At 38.7% G+C, this 16,672-nt stretch overlaps 1 protein-coding gene across 1 annotated transcript in view; it reads right to left on the bottom strand.

The window, feature by feature from the left end:
• ndst2b (N-deacetylase/N-sulfotransferase (heparan glucosaminyl) 2b) overlaps positions 1-16,114 on the bottom strand; it is a 55,264-nt gene extending 39,150 nt beyond the window's left edge. The window contains exon 1 of the mRNA XM_053511303.1: positions 15,880-16,114. The gene's annotated coding sequence lies outside the window, so the exon portion shown is untranslated. The remainder of the gene's footprint in view (positions 1-15,879) is intronic.
• Positions 16,115-16,672: the final 558 nt, after the last annotated feature.

The following is a 16,672-nucleotide window of genomic DNA, read 5'->3' as shown; positions in this document are numbered from 1 at the left end:
GTATTACACTTATGTGAGGGTAAGCAATGCTTTTTCACCAATTTAGAGTATTATATCACTTAGATTCAAGTTAATTACTCTTATAAAAAGAGTAATTTATCTGACAAGATTTCTAAAAAAGAGTCACATGTTATAATTGTAATTGTTTAGATATTACTCTTTACTGCATTACTCTTGCTGCCTAGATAGCTGAAGTTGTCCCATTCAAAAAGTAAAAAATTTGGGGTCAGAGCTTCTAACAAGCTCCCGAAGAGAAGGGCAGACCGGGTTAAGCAAGCCCCAGGGATGGTAGCCTGGTGGAGCTGGGGCATGGACCCGCTGACCTTCTGATCAGTAACCCGCTAAGCCCTTACCCACTGAGTACCACAGTATTCCATTTGGAACTGTATTTTTTCCAGCTTTCTTAATACTTCAACTTGTCTATGATGTACTGAAATGCAGAAGGTATTTGCTTTAAACCGAACAAACAAGCTGTTAAAGTTGGTCTACCAGTTTGACCAGATCAGCCTGCTTTTTTAGCAGGTGTTTATCCACCCAACTTCCCGTCATAAACATCTTCTGTCAGATACACTGTAGTGTGGAGGGGACAGATAAAGTGGAACCTTATACTGCAAATACCTTGGCCTGTGAGCGCTTTGCAAGACGAGCAAAAATTGTAAATACATTTTAACTCGATAAACAAGCGAGGTTTTGAAATATAAGCAGTATTGTGGGTAATCGTCTCCCATGCTCGGTCTCAGCGCGGTCTCTATCCTACACAGTAGCCCCCTTCCTCTTTTTTCTCCTCTCTATGGCTCTGTCTGAAATCTGGTGTAAGTGTGTGTGTGTGTGTGTGTGTGTGTGTGTGTGTGTGCGCTTGTGTAAGTGATAGTCTCTATCAGTAAACTGGTGTGTGTGCGTGTGAAAGTCACCCCCCCCCTCTTTTTTCCTTTACTCACTCTGGTCTTAAATCACTGCAGTCAAGATTCTTCTTAAAGGTAAATTTGTACTTTATATTTTGTATCTGTGTTTACATTAATATATTTGGGTTGTGGAACAAATCGTCAGAGTTTCCATTATTCCTTACAGGTAAGTTTGATATACGAGTGCTTCGATACTGTATACAAGCAAACTTCCACACTGATTTCATTTGCACCACTCAAAAACACTTTTTAAATAATATAATGAGTAGCTAGTTACATTAGCCAAAAACATAAAAATCTGTAAATAACTATTCAGAATATAGGGCATCAGAATAAGAAAAAAGCCATCCATAAAAAAGCCATGTTTTAAATCTAAAAACTGGTATCTGGAAAACTTTATAAAAACACAAGGTGAAAATGCACTCCAGATACAACACCAGTACATTGCAGGCTGAAATTCTTTGGTCTTATATGTCAACCTCAGCTCACACTACGTCATTCTGAAACAACACCAAAACCAAGTTTCTGATTGTCATGGATACTTCACACACATGCACACGTGAGTGTTTATCCTGTATGAAGCACTACATCCCACACACACACACACACACACACACACCAAGGAATTAAACCTAACGTCTTAACAATATGATTTATGACAGGAAGTTTGGGTGATTTTCCCAAAAATGTGCACAGAGCCAGTGAAAATTCCCCATTTCACTTTATCGCGTTAAATTTCAAAAGCTCAAAAACCTCTCTAATTTGGCCTGAGGAGAAATTGGAATGCTGAATATCATGCTGACTATTTTACTAATTACAAGTAGACCATGTCACTTTAACTTCATCAGTCGACCATTAGTGACTCATTATGAAACAGTTTGTATCTAATGTGCAATCTGTCAACGCCGGGTTATAAAAGAGTTCAGGCTGTGTGAAAGACTGCCTGCTGTTGGCATTCCAGCTCTGACATGTTCTAGCACGTGTGCCCCGGGCCAAGCCACGATGACAGGGAGGAGCACTTCAGGTGATTTCCTGTAAAAGCAAGAGTTAGTCTGGTTTGGGGTTGGTGAGTGTTGCATTCTTCTTGTGAAGATCACATCTTTTGCAAGTTCTAGAAAATGTTATCTGTGCATGTTGTAGCAACCAAGTTCTGTATCCATAACTAAGAGCAAACTCAGATAGTAAAAAGTTGATTTAAGGAAGGCACTGTGTTGAATTAAATGAGAGATAATGGCTACCTTCACATTACTAGCCTTAAGCGACTCAAAAACAGGTCTGATTTTTTAGGACTGTCTAACCGCACAAATGTGATGTTTTTCAGATCAGATCTGAGTCACTTTCCTATGTTTGCCTAGATCGGATATACAGTATATCTGATACGTGGTCATGCAACTCCACTCCATAGAAATCCACATTTTGGCCTCTGTCCATGCGTGGGAGGGGGGCAGCATGGTGGTGTAGTGTTGCCTTGCACCTCCAGGGTCCGGGTTTGATTCCCGGCCAGGGTCAATTCCCGTGTCTGTGTGCATGGAGTTTGCATGTTCCCCCGTGCCTGGTGGGTTTCCTCCTTACACCGGGTTCCTCCCAAAGTCCAGATTAGGCTAACTGGCATTCCCAAATTGCCTATAGTGCGTAAGTGTGCGTACTGTATGTCTGTGTGCCCTGAGATGGATTGGCACCCTGTCTATGGTGTATCCTGCATCATACCCTAAGTCTCCTGGGATAGGCTCCAGGTCCCCGCGACCCTGAACACAGGATAAAGCGGTATAGAAGATGAGTGAGTGAGTGAGTGAGTGAGAGTACATATGTTGTTTGCTCTAGTCACCAGTGATGTGGTTTTATAGCTAAAAGCAAGATGTTTGGCTTCCTTCCTTTTTCTAGAACTCAATAAATACAGCTACTAAGTGCGTGCTGTCTTCCAGCACAAAACCTCAAGCAGATTTTTGCTTAAATTTCATCCATTGTTTGTGATCTCACAAACTCATGGTGTGTTTTAACTCAGATAGCACGAGCAAAGGTGTATTAATGTGTACATGCGACTTTCAGTTTCAGTGGTCAGGGGGGTCCACATTAGAATCCGATAAAATAACTTATATTTATAACGGTGAACTGTCAAGCCATGCAAATCCTATCTAACCAAAAAAATTGTTGCTCGTAGTGTCAAAGGAGCCAATGAGGTAGGAAGTGTGAATTGAATTCTTGATAAAAACTGGTGAGCTAGAAGAGGGAGGTAAAGAGGGTGTAAGATTATTTGCAAAGTTTTTTTTCCCCCGCCAGGAAACAACTAGATGATCCCATTGACTAGAGTCATATTAACTTTTTATGGGCTGCAGGGAAAAGTAATTAAGCCAACAGCTGGAGGAAAGGAAACATGATTAGAGAGTGTGTCCAAGAGGACTCTTGATTTGTTTTACCATGACTCAGCAATCATAATTTGCAATCATAATTTATGGCCTCTTTGAATAATTACACATTTCTGCATAAGTTACTACAGAGTCATCAGATTTGTATATAATAAATGCTTTATAAATCTCTAAACTTTAGCACCAACTGCTATTTCCACGGGTTTTGAATTCATCAGCCATAAATTTAGCTTGTAAGAAATACCTGTGGGCATAACAGTCTTTGATCTGCTTTGTTCATTTCCTCATGATATAAAAAGAGACTTCAGTATCAGCTCCTCAAATAACAACATAATCCATGTTTTAAAGGTCAATGCCAATGCAAGATTTCAGTGCATAGACATCAGTCACTGCTTTGTAGAAGTATACTACCCATGTTGTCAAATTTATTCATTTAGACGTCAAAAAAGCTTCCCATTTATTATATTGAAGCATTTCGCATTGCTTTTTGCATTTGTATTTTTTAAAGGAATAATTCAAAAGAAACATTCCCATGAATAAGCCTTAAGTATGACCTTATCTTGATTAATAATAGATCCCAGGCCTCCTACTACACCACCACACCCTGAGCATCTCCAACAATGCAAGATCAGCACCACAGACAGCAACCCAAACACAAAAGCACATGAAAAAAAAAGGTCAGGCAGCTTAACCTTACACAGCTGGAGCATGACTTGCAGGTTGCAACCAATCAAAAGAAACAGAAAAGGCCAACACAGTGAGAGACTTGGAGGCTAAACATTAGGCGAGTTATTATTTACACCTTCTTCAGACATATTGTATCCTGACTAGTGCACAATATATAAAACCAAGAGTTTGGTCAATTCAGTGAACCAAGGCATTTTGGATATAGAAGGCTACAACTGTACTTAAGCATGAACACTTTTCATGGAGGTGATTTGCAGTGTCCTATCTGTTTAAGCAGTCCCAAGCCATGCCATAATCATCATGTTGAGTAGGTGGGAAAGTACAATATACCTCCATTTGATATATTTGTACATTAGCCATAACATTACAATGCAAAACATTATGCCAGATAAACTGTGTGTATTGCATATTCAATAGTCTGTAGGTTTCCCTTGTGCCAGCTGGGCAGCTCTGAGCCCTCGAGGCTTGGCCCTGCAGGGACTCACGGGGAGCGCTGTGGGTTGCTGGGTGGAGTGCTCTTTGCTTACTGGGCCCCTTGTGTGGCAGGCTGTGGTGTACTGGGTGTTCTCTTGCTCCTATTATGAGCCTGCAGTGACTTATTTAGTGAGTTATGCTGTATTAGCTTTTCTGTGGGATTATATCTGATGGGCTGGCCTTCACTTCTCACAGGCAACGGCTGCCCAAGAGCCTGTCACAGGTTTACTCATGTTATACTTTTGGGACCTTTGCATTCTAGTTTTTTGGTTTCCCATAAAATTATTTTATAAACCATTTTCTTCCATCGAAAAAGGCATAATAAACACAAAGTTTAGGTAAATTATTGTGTTTTGTGCAATATTATCTTTATCGTTGAATTTATTTATTATTAAGATGTTAATGACACATTCATGAACTGTTCACATCTGTGCAAAAATCTTGACAGGTCCAGTGGTTTAACAAATTTGATTTTACAGCTATAGGAGAATAATATGGAAAATAAGCAGCTGCAGCTTAAGTTACAGCAATCGCTTGTTAAAGGAAGCTGAAGATGCTATGTTTTTTATGTGAGCATATTGTAACCTCCAAAAATCAAGCAATAACTCAGTAGCTAAGTATTGGACAGAGCCTGTTATAGTATAGATACAGATAAAGATATAGACAGTCTGCCTTAATATATACACTGAGCTCAACCTTGTTTTTTGACATGTCTTGGTCATAGTAAACCGCTCGAGGCCCATTTTTTGTAATCAGTCATACTAAATACTAAAGAGACAGAGGCAGTATCCTATTGGTCAGACATCAGGAATATTAATCAAATGCAGCTACTAAGATTATGGTATTATATATCAGTTACTCCAGACATTTCCTTGGGGCCTCTTCACTGAGCAAGGCTGCCCAAGACTAAATGCCTTTCGACAAGAATAGAACAATAAGCCGAATAAGACTAGCATTGGTAACATTCAGAATCTGCTTGTGGTAATGGGAAATTTTATGAGCACTTACATCTGTGGTGACAAATCCTGGTTCATTCAAAGACAAAACTACAGAATGCAACAACACAGAAGGATTTGTTAAGTGAGTCATTAGAAATTGAACAGTTACAGATATTGGTCACATGTAAATGAAAAGATGAAGCAAAAAATGAGAAACTGAAAGCAACCAGGCTTGTGAGGGGATTGTATTGAAATTGTTCGTATTGGCAGGCATAGTTTTCAGCCCCTGTTCTCACTACGCTACACTATCATTAGCTAAAGAAAACAGCAGTCAGGATCCAAGGAAACTGCCTTGCTCTTTAAATAAATACAGAGAAGTTTCTTTGAGAGGAGAACAGATAACATCAGCTTCTGAGGGCTTGCATCACCTATGCAAATACTTAAAGGAGACACTTGGCTTATAATAGATTATAAACTTCGGGGCATGTATCTCGCCGTCGATTTCGCAGACACATTCTTAATTAATCACTCCAAAATTACATGCAGAAATTCGTGTTAAAAAATGTTTTTTTCACTTACAGGGCTCGATGAGGGTGAATACTAATTGACTGACATATCTTTGGAGACACGAGATGTTAATGTGCTCACAAAAGTGAAAAAGTTGCAGAAGTAGCAGTACAGGTTTTAGCCTCCACTTATACTGTATATTTCTGTTTCAAGACCAGATATTAAAACAGGAAAAGCCTGTTGTTTGATACTTAATCCTCTGTATCAATTACCAATTAATATCATCGAGTTGGAATCTCATAAATTCTTACTGCTGATAATGATGGACCTGCCCCAGACCAACTGTATGGTGCTGCCTTCTGTTTAGACGGACGCCCTATCCGCAGAGGCTTGAGATCTCATATTGGAAATGTTCTAGCGTTATTAATGATACAGGGTTAGAACCAAAGTCCCTGCTCAGCTAAGCACATAAGTGTGTCTGAATCTGGTAAATTTGTTAATACCAGTGGTTGGAATTGAGAAAAAAAATCTTTTATATAAGCAGAAATTAAACTCCATAAAAAACTCTACCACATCACCCCTGCTTTCCTGAATTTGCACAAATAACACTAGGCACAGAATAGTTTCCCATGTATACAAAGCAATTTTGTATAAGCATCTAAAAGGGTTCAACCTAAGACCTGAATGTCTTTTATAAGGGCATGAAGTTTTCTCCTAACTACATTGTCTATATATCTTACTTCAATCATTTTTTTTTTGGTTTGAAGACACTTAAATTAAATTTACAGTTATCAGATGCTTATAATAATAATAATAATAATAATAATAATAATAATAATAATAATAATAAGTGTACAGAACAGTACAGTCTAGGTCTCCGGAGGATAAATGTAAAAGTAACTCTAATTACAAACTACACGTACAGCCTCAACAAAGCCTTGCCCATAATGTTATTGGTTATGCCCCATCACTTTTTCCAGTTATTTTCTCTACACTTTCAGGTTACTTGTGTACCTTGGACATCTTCCTAGGAACAAACTTGCAAACTCAATGCAAACATTTCCCATGACCTAGCAATGCCTTCCCAAAAAATCAACCTGTTTGGTCCACAATGACTTTTTATTGGTTATAACATTGTAATTGCAAGCCATCACTCTATTTTTGTACCAAAGAGTGCCTTGATTTAATATTGCATAGCCTAAAGGGTTTACAAGTGCTGATTTCACCTTTAATTAATGTGAGTCCCCACTGAATATCTGCTACAAAAGAGAAAAAAACTATGGAAAAAAATCATTGGAGGTGCGTTCCACCAAAGGGCGGTTGACAGTAATTTCAATACTCGCCGTGTCTGGGAAATGCCTCCTATTGTAAGTAAACTGTTCTGAACGCTTAACTGTATGGGTTTAATATCAGACAATGAGCTCTTGGACCTTTTTAAATCAAACACATCATTAATAGTATTTAGAATTTTAAAGAGTAATTAATGATTTACAAGCTGGGTGACAAATTAAAGATATAAAGCAGCTCTATTATTATGTATCTGACATTTTAATGGTGTACATTGGGTTCTGTAGAGGAAACCGACTGAAACATTTCTATCCTAATTGCTCTTCTAGGACGTCACCACTCACGTCAACAGGATACTCACGGAATGGTTTCCTGACTATGAAAGTGATTTATTAAAGTCAATTATATGCTATGGCCTTCAGCGTCACCAGACCAGCTGAACACCTATTGGGAAATGATGTGGTGTTGAAAGGATCTCTAGCGTTCCCTCCAGCACCAACATCAAAACAACAACTCAGAGAATATATATATATATTTTGAAAAACAGTCTTTACACCTTCACTTCAGTTACAAGGTGTGTTGAAGCCGTTATGGCAGCCTGTGGCAGGCCTCCTAAGACATGTGCTTGGATTGTCCTTTAGTTTGTCATATCATTTTGAATACAAAATTAGCCTTGAACATAATAAAATGGTGATCATATATTTATAGACCTCAATCTGCCATGTGCAATGTGTATGCAATATGGCACACATTACATCCACAATAAAAAAAGCTGTCTGTAACAATGGGAAAAGTTTAATGGGAGCGGAACAGAGCTGGAGGTTTAACGGAGTTCATGCTCCCCATCTGTAACAGAAAAATGCTCAGCCCCATGCGTTTCAAATCACAACACCAGCGTCCATCAGGTTTTAATCAGCTTCATCACAGTGACCCAGTGGAACTGCGCCATAGAAAACCGGCTGTTGGACGACCTCTCATAACCCAGGTCTTGGGTTGGAGTTGCCAAGTGAGCCTTCCTGTCATACACAACAGCTCCCACATGTTAAAGAGCTATAACTACTGCATGGCACATTGCCAGGATTAGGGACTGGAGCTAAATCTGTGGAAGAAGTAAATCTGTGCCAAGATGCCAAGCCAAAAGTAAAGGATTAAGTAAGCTATAAATTTATTCCTTACATATAAAAAACGAGTTTGATAACATTTCAACCATATATGTTAATGCATATTGGGCGAAAAACTTAAGGTGTTCCCAGGGTTACTGTCACCTGAGACGAAGACTTGCCAAACAGGCAATGTCTCCAGATGTGTATTTTTTAAACAGTAAAACCTCATTCCGGCGTTTTTGTTTTTTTTTAATACATGTTGGCAGAAAAGGACAGACAACAGTCCCAGTGGTTTGTTTTTGAATGTTTCTCAATCTTTTCCTCAAGCAAAATCCTTCAGGCTGTTTTGTTTGAAAGGTCTCTAGGGTGAAATAGTCAGTGAAAATATGTAAGTCAAATGCCCACATGTTTGGTTTATGTATTCCTGTAAAAAAAAATGCTTGCCACAAAAACAGCCACTCTAGATCATTGTATGGGAGTTGAAAACATGCAAGCTGTCCTTTTCATTTTTATTTGAGGATAAATCAACACACATTGGGACAGAAAGATGTATTACAGGTTCTGGCTCTGCATGGGTAAGTGATGATGTGCAGAAACACATGCTCAAGTAAGAAGCAGCATAAGAATCTCAGTTACATGTGTTACAGGGATTTTGGTATTTACCAAACCTCAACATTGGATAGAATAAGCCCCTAAAGGCCCGTCTTATTTATCATTTATTTATTATTTAACTACTTATCCTATTATTCAGTTGTTGTTGTTGTTTTTAAAAAAAGATACATTATTTAGTAAGTAAAGTGAAACTTACTTTTGAGAGAAAGGAAGACACTAGTAATAAGACCCTGAAAATAAAACAGACAGACAGACAGACAGACAGATAGATAGATAGATAGATAGATAGATAGATAGATAGATAGATAGATAGATAGATAGATAGATAGATAGATTAAAATGTTAAATGGCTTTTGGTAGTGTTTAGCAAACTTCCGAAGATACGAACATGTGTTCACTCATGTTAATTCAAATGTCCAGCATACATTGTCACATGCACAATGCACGTCCGGAAGCAAGCATAAAAGCAGCGGCGATGTTAGTACTGCTAAGAAGCACCAAGCAATAACGATGGAGACGAAAGTGAAAATAATTGAAAGAATAGATCTGATTTCTGAATAGCTGACTTCCTTCCTAATTTAGTTGTGTCCAATTCCTCCCCGTCACTAGGGGGCTTCTACATTAAGCTACTACCACCACTCAGTTGGGAGGGTCGAAGACTATCATATGTTTCCTCCGAACCACGTGACGCCAGCCGACCGTATCTTTTTTTAAACTGCTCGCTCACGCACCGCTGGGGGCGGCATAACACGCTCAGAGGACAGCGCTATCCGCTCCTTCTGCTTGCGGGCGCTTACAGACGCCCCTGATTGGCTGTGGAGCCGTAATTAATGTGGGAGGCCTCAGACTTACGAACGATCTGTACTTACAAACGAACTCTTGAAAACGGAAGTCGTTTGTATGTTGGGGACTTACTGTATATCTACAGTATGTCATCTCCCATGGAACCATTAGGGCAAATATTTAGAGAAAGTGCTTGGACCCCTTAAATTGCTCCATAATTTCTACAGATTGTAATAATAATAATCAGATCTTTTGAACATTCCCCATGAACTATCGACCGATTGACTGTACTGTAGGTCAGCTTCTGTGACATTTCGGCTGTGAGACTAGGATAAAATATATAATAACACAATATTGAATTTGCCGACAGTAGTGCCTACAGCTATCTGAATGTGTCTGGGCTGTTAATAGTGGAGAGATCTCAAGAGACGTGCAGGCACACGGAAACCCCCAGAGGTATTCACTGTGCGAATTAGACCACAGATAGAAGGATTTGGAAACGCACCGGGCTGTAATGCAGCTGCAGCTACAATCATCCAGACAGTAAGTCATTGTGACTACGGTGCTATGGCAATTGAATAGGAGAAAAAAAAAGCAGGACTTTGAAAGGAACTAGTTTTTAAAACAAACACACATTTCACCGGTCACAGCTCTTAACCTGACTTTCAGAAAGCTGTTATTTTATTTTTTTAATTCTACCACCTGCTTTCCATTTAAAGCCAATATTCTACATAATCTGGCTGCAACAAAACCTCTGGCAAAAAAAACCCAGGTCTCGTAAAGCAGCATGAGAGAGAATTCTCATTGTGAATGCAGCAAGATACAAAAGAAAAGTATCCCATTACACACTCATACGCCTGGGAATGAGCAAGAGGCTCGCGAGCCAATCCTGTATTTGTTCAAAAGAAAAGTGGAACAAAGAAGCCTTTTTCAATCTCCTACGTTATAAAGAGATGCTGTGGTCTGACCCAAAAGACACACCTTGCTCTTCTTCTACTGTAAACTTCTGCACAATAGGAAATATATTACTTAATCCTTAGAAAGTATGTAGGTGGGTGATTTAAACAACAGTTAAAAACAGGTGAAATAAATAGCGTTTAATGCCAAATATTAATCTACAATTCATGTACAATGTTTATTATATGATATATCTACAAATCCACAAATCATAGCCATCTATCATTTAGGACTACAAACAATACATACACTACATACAATACAATACAATACGACACAGTTAAACTGAAAATACTTACGGTACATAATGTATATATAGCTTTAGTTTATCCATTCAGGCTCAAGTAGGCAACTACAATCCCACTTCATTACATCTATACAATGTACAGAGCTAACTAGGGACTAGGGACTACTATTCCTACATCTATACTGATATCTAGTAGGTTTTAAACAATAGGACAGCTTTTGATTCAAGGATTTATCTAAGATGTCCGTATCAAATAACCTTCATGAAAAAAAAAAAAAAACCTCAGTCACATACTGTACAGTACCTTGCAAGGGGAAAAGCATAGGTGTTTAAGACTTTATTCTTTATTCAAATAAACTTAGTAATGTGTACAAAATAAGGCAACAGATTAAAAGACCTGCTAAAATATACAAAACTGTAATTCCTGAAAAATATTGCCAAATAGCGAGATACACTTTGTTGTTTCAGGACCTAAGATTGCTGGTATCATGATGCTCTGTTCTTTATGTCACTTCATATTACACGGTGTTTACAAGAAAATATTCATCTTTGAGTTGTTCCTGAATCAGATGAGGATTTGTCTTTTTTTTGTTCAATATGCAATCAAACATTTCAAATTCAAATTTTATTCGTCACAGCCATACACTGCATACACATGATATGCAGTGAAATGCTTTCACATTTAGGCTGGTAATATTAGAATCCACTGATCAGCCATAACATTACCACCACACAGCACTAACACATTAACATTGTTTGGTTATTATATACCAGTAGTTATATACCTGGGGACAGGATGATTGGCACCTGTGGGAAGCAAAGGTTAGCTCATTTGGTCCAATCCCATAGAAAAGTCAATGCAGCACGAATTGCCAAAATAACACAATGCAGTCCAAATTAGAAAGGCACCAAAACACCAAGTGCATCGCAGCCTGGTATGTATGAGGATTAGCAGACATAGAGTTCAAGGTTGTTTATCTGGCCATTGAATTCCCCAAATCCAGTTGAACATCCATGGAATGCGTCGGACAAACAAGTCCGACCTATGGATTTTTAAAAAAATTTAACAGTTTAAAAACGCTTCAATAAAAGGTAAAGCAAAGACTGAAACACGTATCCAGCACATGGAACAAGAAAAATCCAAACCGTGCTTAACGATAAGCAGAAAAATACACACTATAATCCAAAGCTTGAAATTATATGTTTCGATCCAAACCCTCAGGCTAATGCTAAATACAGTTTGATGTTCAAACTAATGAGTGTTTCAGCCTTTGCCCCACTTAACGCTAATTAAGCAACAAGGGAGAATTTGACCTATATTTAAAGGGGGAAAAAAGTCCTTCATTTATCTCTGGGCAATGAATTAAAAATATTTCATACATTTTAATGTGAAACCTTTTCTAGCCATTACCTAAGTTCTTACATGATTAACGTAGGCACATGTCACAAGTGCTGTATGTGAAACAAGACAATTAGGCGGAGAACTGATTTTGATTTTAAGTTCTTTTTAAATTAAAACTGCATACTCCAAATTGTTTAATTACTTATTTTCTCAGTATGTAAAGAACATTATGTCCAACAATGTTTAAGGATTGTGTGTGTGTGTGTGTGTGTGTGTGTGTAATACTGAAACTGTGAATCTTAGAAACCTGATTAGCAAGCTTGGATGAGCAATCGATTAGCTAAAAGCCCATGCTGGGGAGAGAAACGCAGGCTTTGCCAGTTCTCCGGTGAGGTGGGGGCTTTGTACTATAAGAAAACTGATTTATCCAAATTGACTGATTCGAGTGGAAAAACAATTACGGCATCATAATAAAAATATAAATAACTAATATATATATATATAGAATAAAAGAATAAATAATTCTTTTGATTGTGTAAAGCTGCTTTGTGACAATGACAATTGCTAAAAGCGCTATACAAATAAAATTTAATTTCATTTAACTAATACATCAGTCATTTAAAATAGAGAACTAGAATAACAAACTTTTCATTTTCCATAAGTGCCTTATAGCAATAATTTAAATACAAAAACAGCCTGCACTTCTGCTCTGTAAGTATCAGCTCTCACATAACTCTCTGGCTTATCTAAATTCCAAGGTGGCAAAAACGTACAAGTCTTGTCTAAATATATAAATTCATTTTAAGAAGCCTGAACAGCTTAAACCAAAAATCTCCAGGTTTAGCTAAACCATGCCTGACTTTCATGGTGCTTGAAATAGAAGCATGCTAAGAGCTTGATGAAACGAGAGGGCAAAACCAATAGGAGAGAAAGAGCATGTCAGAGGGAAAAACAGCACCACATTTTCCATTTTCCTCTACAAGTGAGAAAGCACATGAATTATGGATGCGAGCTAGCCAACAGCGTGAGAATTTGATCCCTGACCAGACAGCTCTTGGCTCCCTGTGGAGCTGCCCCCCTGCTGCTTCCTTTTCACATTGCCATCCATTCCACACGACGCTCTCCTCACAGCCAGAGGACAGAGAACAGCGCTTAGCTTTTCAAGACAGATCACCCTCTTGTCTTCATAGGAATAGAGATTCAGCTGAAATGGTGTTAGTGCCTTGTCCTTAAAGGAAAATATGCTTTTAACCATTCCCCCTGGTGCTATTTTCTCACCTGTTGCTTCAACCTCTATGAGGGTGGTGATGCATGGTACCATGTGATCTATAAGTATGAGTGCAATATGCAAGCTCCTCTGGGACATACACTGATTGAATTAAGAACACCTTGATAGAGGACCTGACATACAAGTTAAATATAGCCTTATATTTTACTTAAACTGGGACACACAAAAATTGTTTAACTTAGGTGTTTTAAAGGGAATGTGAATGATTATGCAAACAGTAATGGTGTAACTCATTAAGGTGAATAGTGAAGATGAAGTTGGACTCAGTGAATGTGGTAAAAGAGAATATAGAAAGAACAAAATTGGTAAACCTTTTCTAAAACACAAATTCATTAATATGTAAAATGTTTTATAAAATCTTGGGAGCTGCATATTAAGAATGTTAAAATCCCTGAATAAAATCTTTACGGACTGTTGGGGAGAGTCAGCATGATTTCAGCTAAATTTAAATTAGCTTTGAAATTTATTATAGCATAAATTTATTAACATATTTTACAAACTTGAGGGATCGTAATTATGGCTCCATTATAAATCACGGTGGTTTTTACAACTTGTTTATGCGTCCTCACACAAACTATGACCTTCAACACAGAACATTATCTTGGGCCCAAATGAAAGTGTGTCCATTATCTACTCCTGCTTCTTTTTACTAGCACTGCCCTTTGCTTTCATCAAAGACTTGAAAAATAGTATTATGAAATAAAAACTCAGCCACAATGTGTTCAAGGCTTAGGCTTACTTAGACTAAATAAGCAAAAGTTAAACACTGAGTTCAGCAAGCTACCTGACAAACCTCAAGATAAACCTTCAATCTTAAGCAACATCAACGACTCATGTATGTCCTTTAATTTATATGAAAGCTTTAAACATCCTGATTAAAACAAATCAAATGAAGTGAGGAAAGATAATAAGGATTTGTACATGTGCAGAGTACATTAGCGCTGTACTAGCTTGCTGATGAAGTTTTTCTTGAGTTGGCTCACAGCCTTATGAATGGTGCCCAGAGGCAGTGCTTTTTAATTATCCCCACTCATCAACAGCATTGATAAAGGTCTCAATGAGCCTCGTTCAGCTTTTCGGGCCAGAGCTCACTGGAGTTCAGACTCAAACCATTTATTAACGGTCTCATCTAGAACTGTGCAAAAGGTCTTTGATTTCTCTCTCTTTCAATAGGCATTGACTATAATTACTGACCTAGTGCAAGAAATGTTCAATTACATCCCATCCATGACATAATCCAGGCAATCCTGTTCAAAACCCTTCAGTTAATTCCCAGTGGTCAGCTGAGAGTTCTTACATCCACTTTATGGAAAAGATTTTAATGAACTTTAAATTATTTTCTTGTGTCTCCCAAATTTTGATAATATTATAAGTAAAAAAAAAAAAAATTATAGGTAATCAGCATAACATTCTGCACATCTGCACAGCTTAATGGGATGCAGATATTAATAAATCATATAGAAGAAACAGTGACAACACTGTGCACTGTGCCAGTATGCATGTAAAGAGATACCATTAGCTCTTTGGGTACGAGGCGGGGTACACCCTGTACAGGGGGCCAATCCATCCCAAGGCACACACATATGCACAACGTTAGTCAGCCTGATCTGCACATCTTTGTATTGTGAGAGGAGTCCAGAGTACCTGGAGGAAACCCATGGGGGAGAACATGCAAACTCCACGCACACAGACCTGAGGTGGGAATCGAACCCGGACCCAGGAGGTGCAAGGCAACAGTGCTAACAACTAAGCTAACGTGCCACCCTTGGCTTTAACAATTTAATATAAATAACAGTATCAGAAAAAAAACCATTTGTATATTTTAATTGTTCTTGAGGATGAAACATTAAATAGAAAGTGGGGAATAAAACTCTTCAGCTGAGGTTATTGAGTCAGTGGGATGGAGCTCTGGGAGAACTGTGTCAGTAATTAAATTACATCTAATGCAGTTACAGAGAGGCAGGTGCACTTCCATTAATGAGCCCATAAACGGCAGAAACACACCAGCTAGAGTTTCTATTAGATTTTTATTTTTTGCATTTAAAAAAAAAACTATAATGAAAAAGAAAAATAATTAAATACTTAAATAATAGTTTGGAGCAAGAATTTCCTGAACGCGAAACTTTCCCTAGCTCAGTGCGAAACTCTTAATTATCCGTTAATAACAACCGGAGATCTGCCGTGTCGAAGCCCAATCAAGCTCCTGAGCTGTAACGTGTCTAATCCCCGAGCCCAGATCTACTGGAGCTCCAGCTCGATTTCTCCCTCCACTGCATCGCTCCGACACGCCACATCGCAGCCGAGTGAAGCCGAGCAGCGGGCTCGCCACAGCGGCAGAATCATCGCACAGATTACTCACGCGTCTCCGCCGCTACACGTGTCTACTTACCGCTCAAACGTCCACGATCCGAGCGGATAAAGCGACGCGGGTTGGTTCGGCTTACAACACCAACTTTCCTTCGGCGCTTGAACGCATCCCGCTCCGCTCCGCCATGTTCACTACGGCCGAGATTCTCACGCGCGCGCACACACACACACACACACACCACACAGAGCAAAGCGTGTACCGCTGCGGGGAGGGCTCAGCTCTCTATTAAGCTCCAACTTCAAAACACACACTTGTGCTGCCTCTCTTTATTCACTGTTTTCCTCAGATATGTCAGTAGTAATAGTAGATTAAATATTAAACGTGAAACACGTTTTCATTTGTAGGTGTACTGTTACTGACTGTAGCTCATCTGTTGCTATGCACACATTGTCAACCTACTTCCTCCATCAGGTGAAAACAACCACTACACAGTCCCCACCAGCCAGACACGTTTTCCATCACATTGATTCCGCACTGATTGAGTGTTGCTTGGTTTTTGCTTTTGTCCAATTCATTGAATACACCATTGGGATAATGTCAACCTTCACTGAGTCAGTTTTGGGCGAATAGACAAACTTACCCTAAACTTTTATCCATCCCCTAATGTTGGCCCAATACTGGCAAAGATGCTATGAAAAGTCCTGTTTTGTCCCACTGCCCAACTTTGGAGGCAAAGAGCGAACATAGCCATCCAAAACAGATGTTGAGCTGAGATCAGGCTGGGGCCTTAAAAATTAGTCTCCTCTAACCGCAGTTGCATATCTACTCTAACATTTATATAAATCAACTATAACATCAACACCACCTTTAGGTG

Source organism: Clarias gariepinus, chromosome 14 (assembly GCF_024256425.1).
Source record: "Clarias gariepinus isolate MV-2021 ecotype Netherlands chromosome 14, CGAR_prim_01v2, whole genome shotgun sequence".
NCBI lineage: Eukaryota > Metazoa > Chordata > Actinopteri > Siluriformes > Clariidae > Clarias > Clarias gariepinus.
Note: the sequence above shows the minus strand (reverse complement) of the source record. Positions and strands in the feature narration are given on the sequence as shown.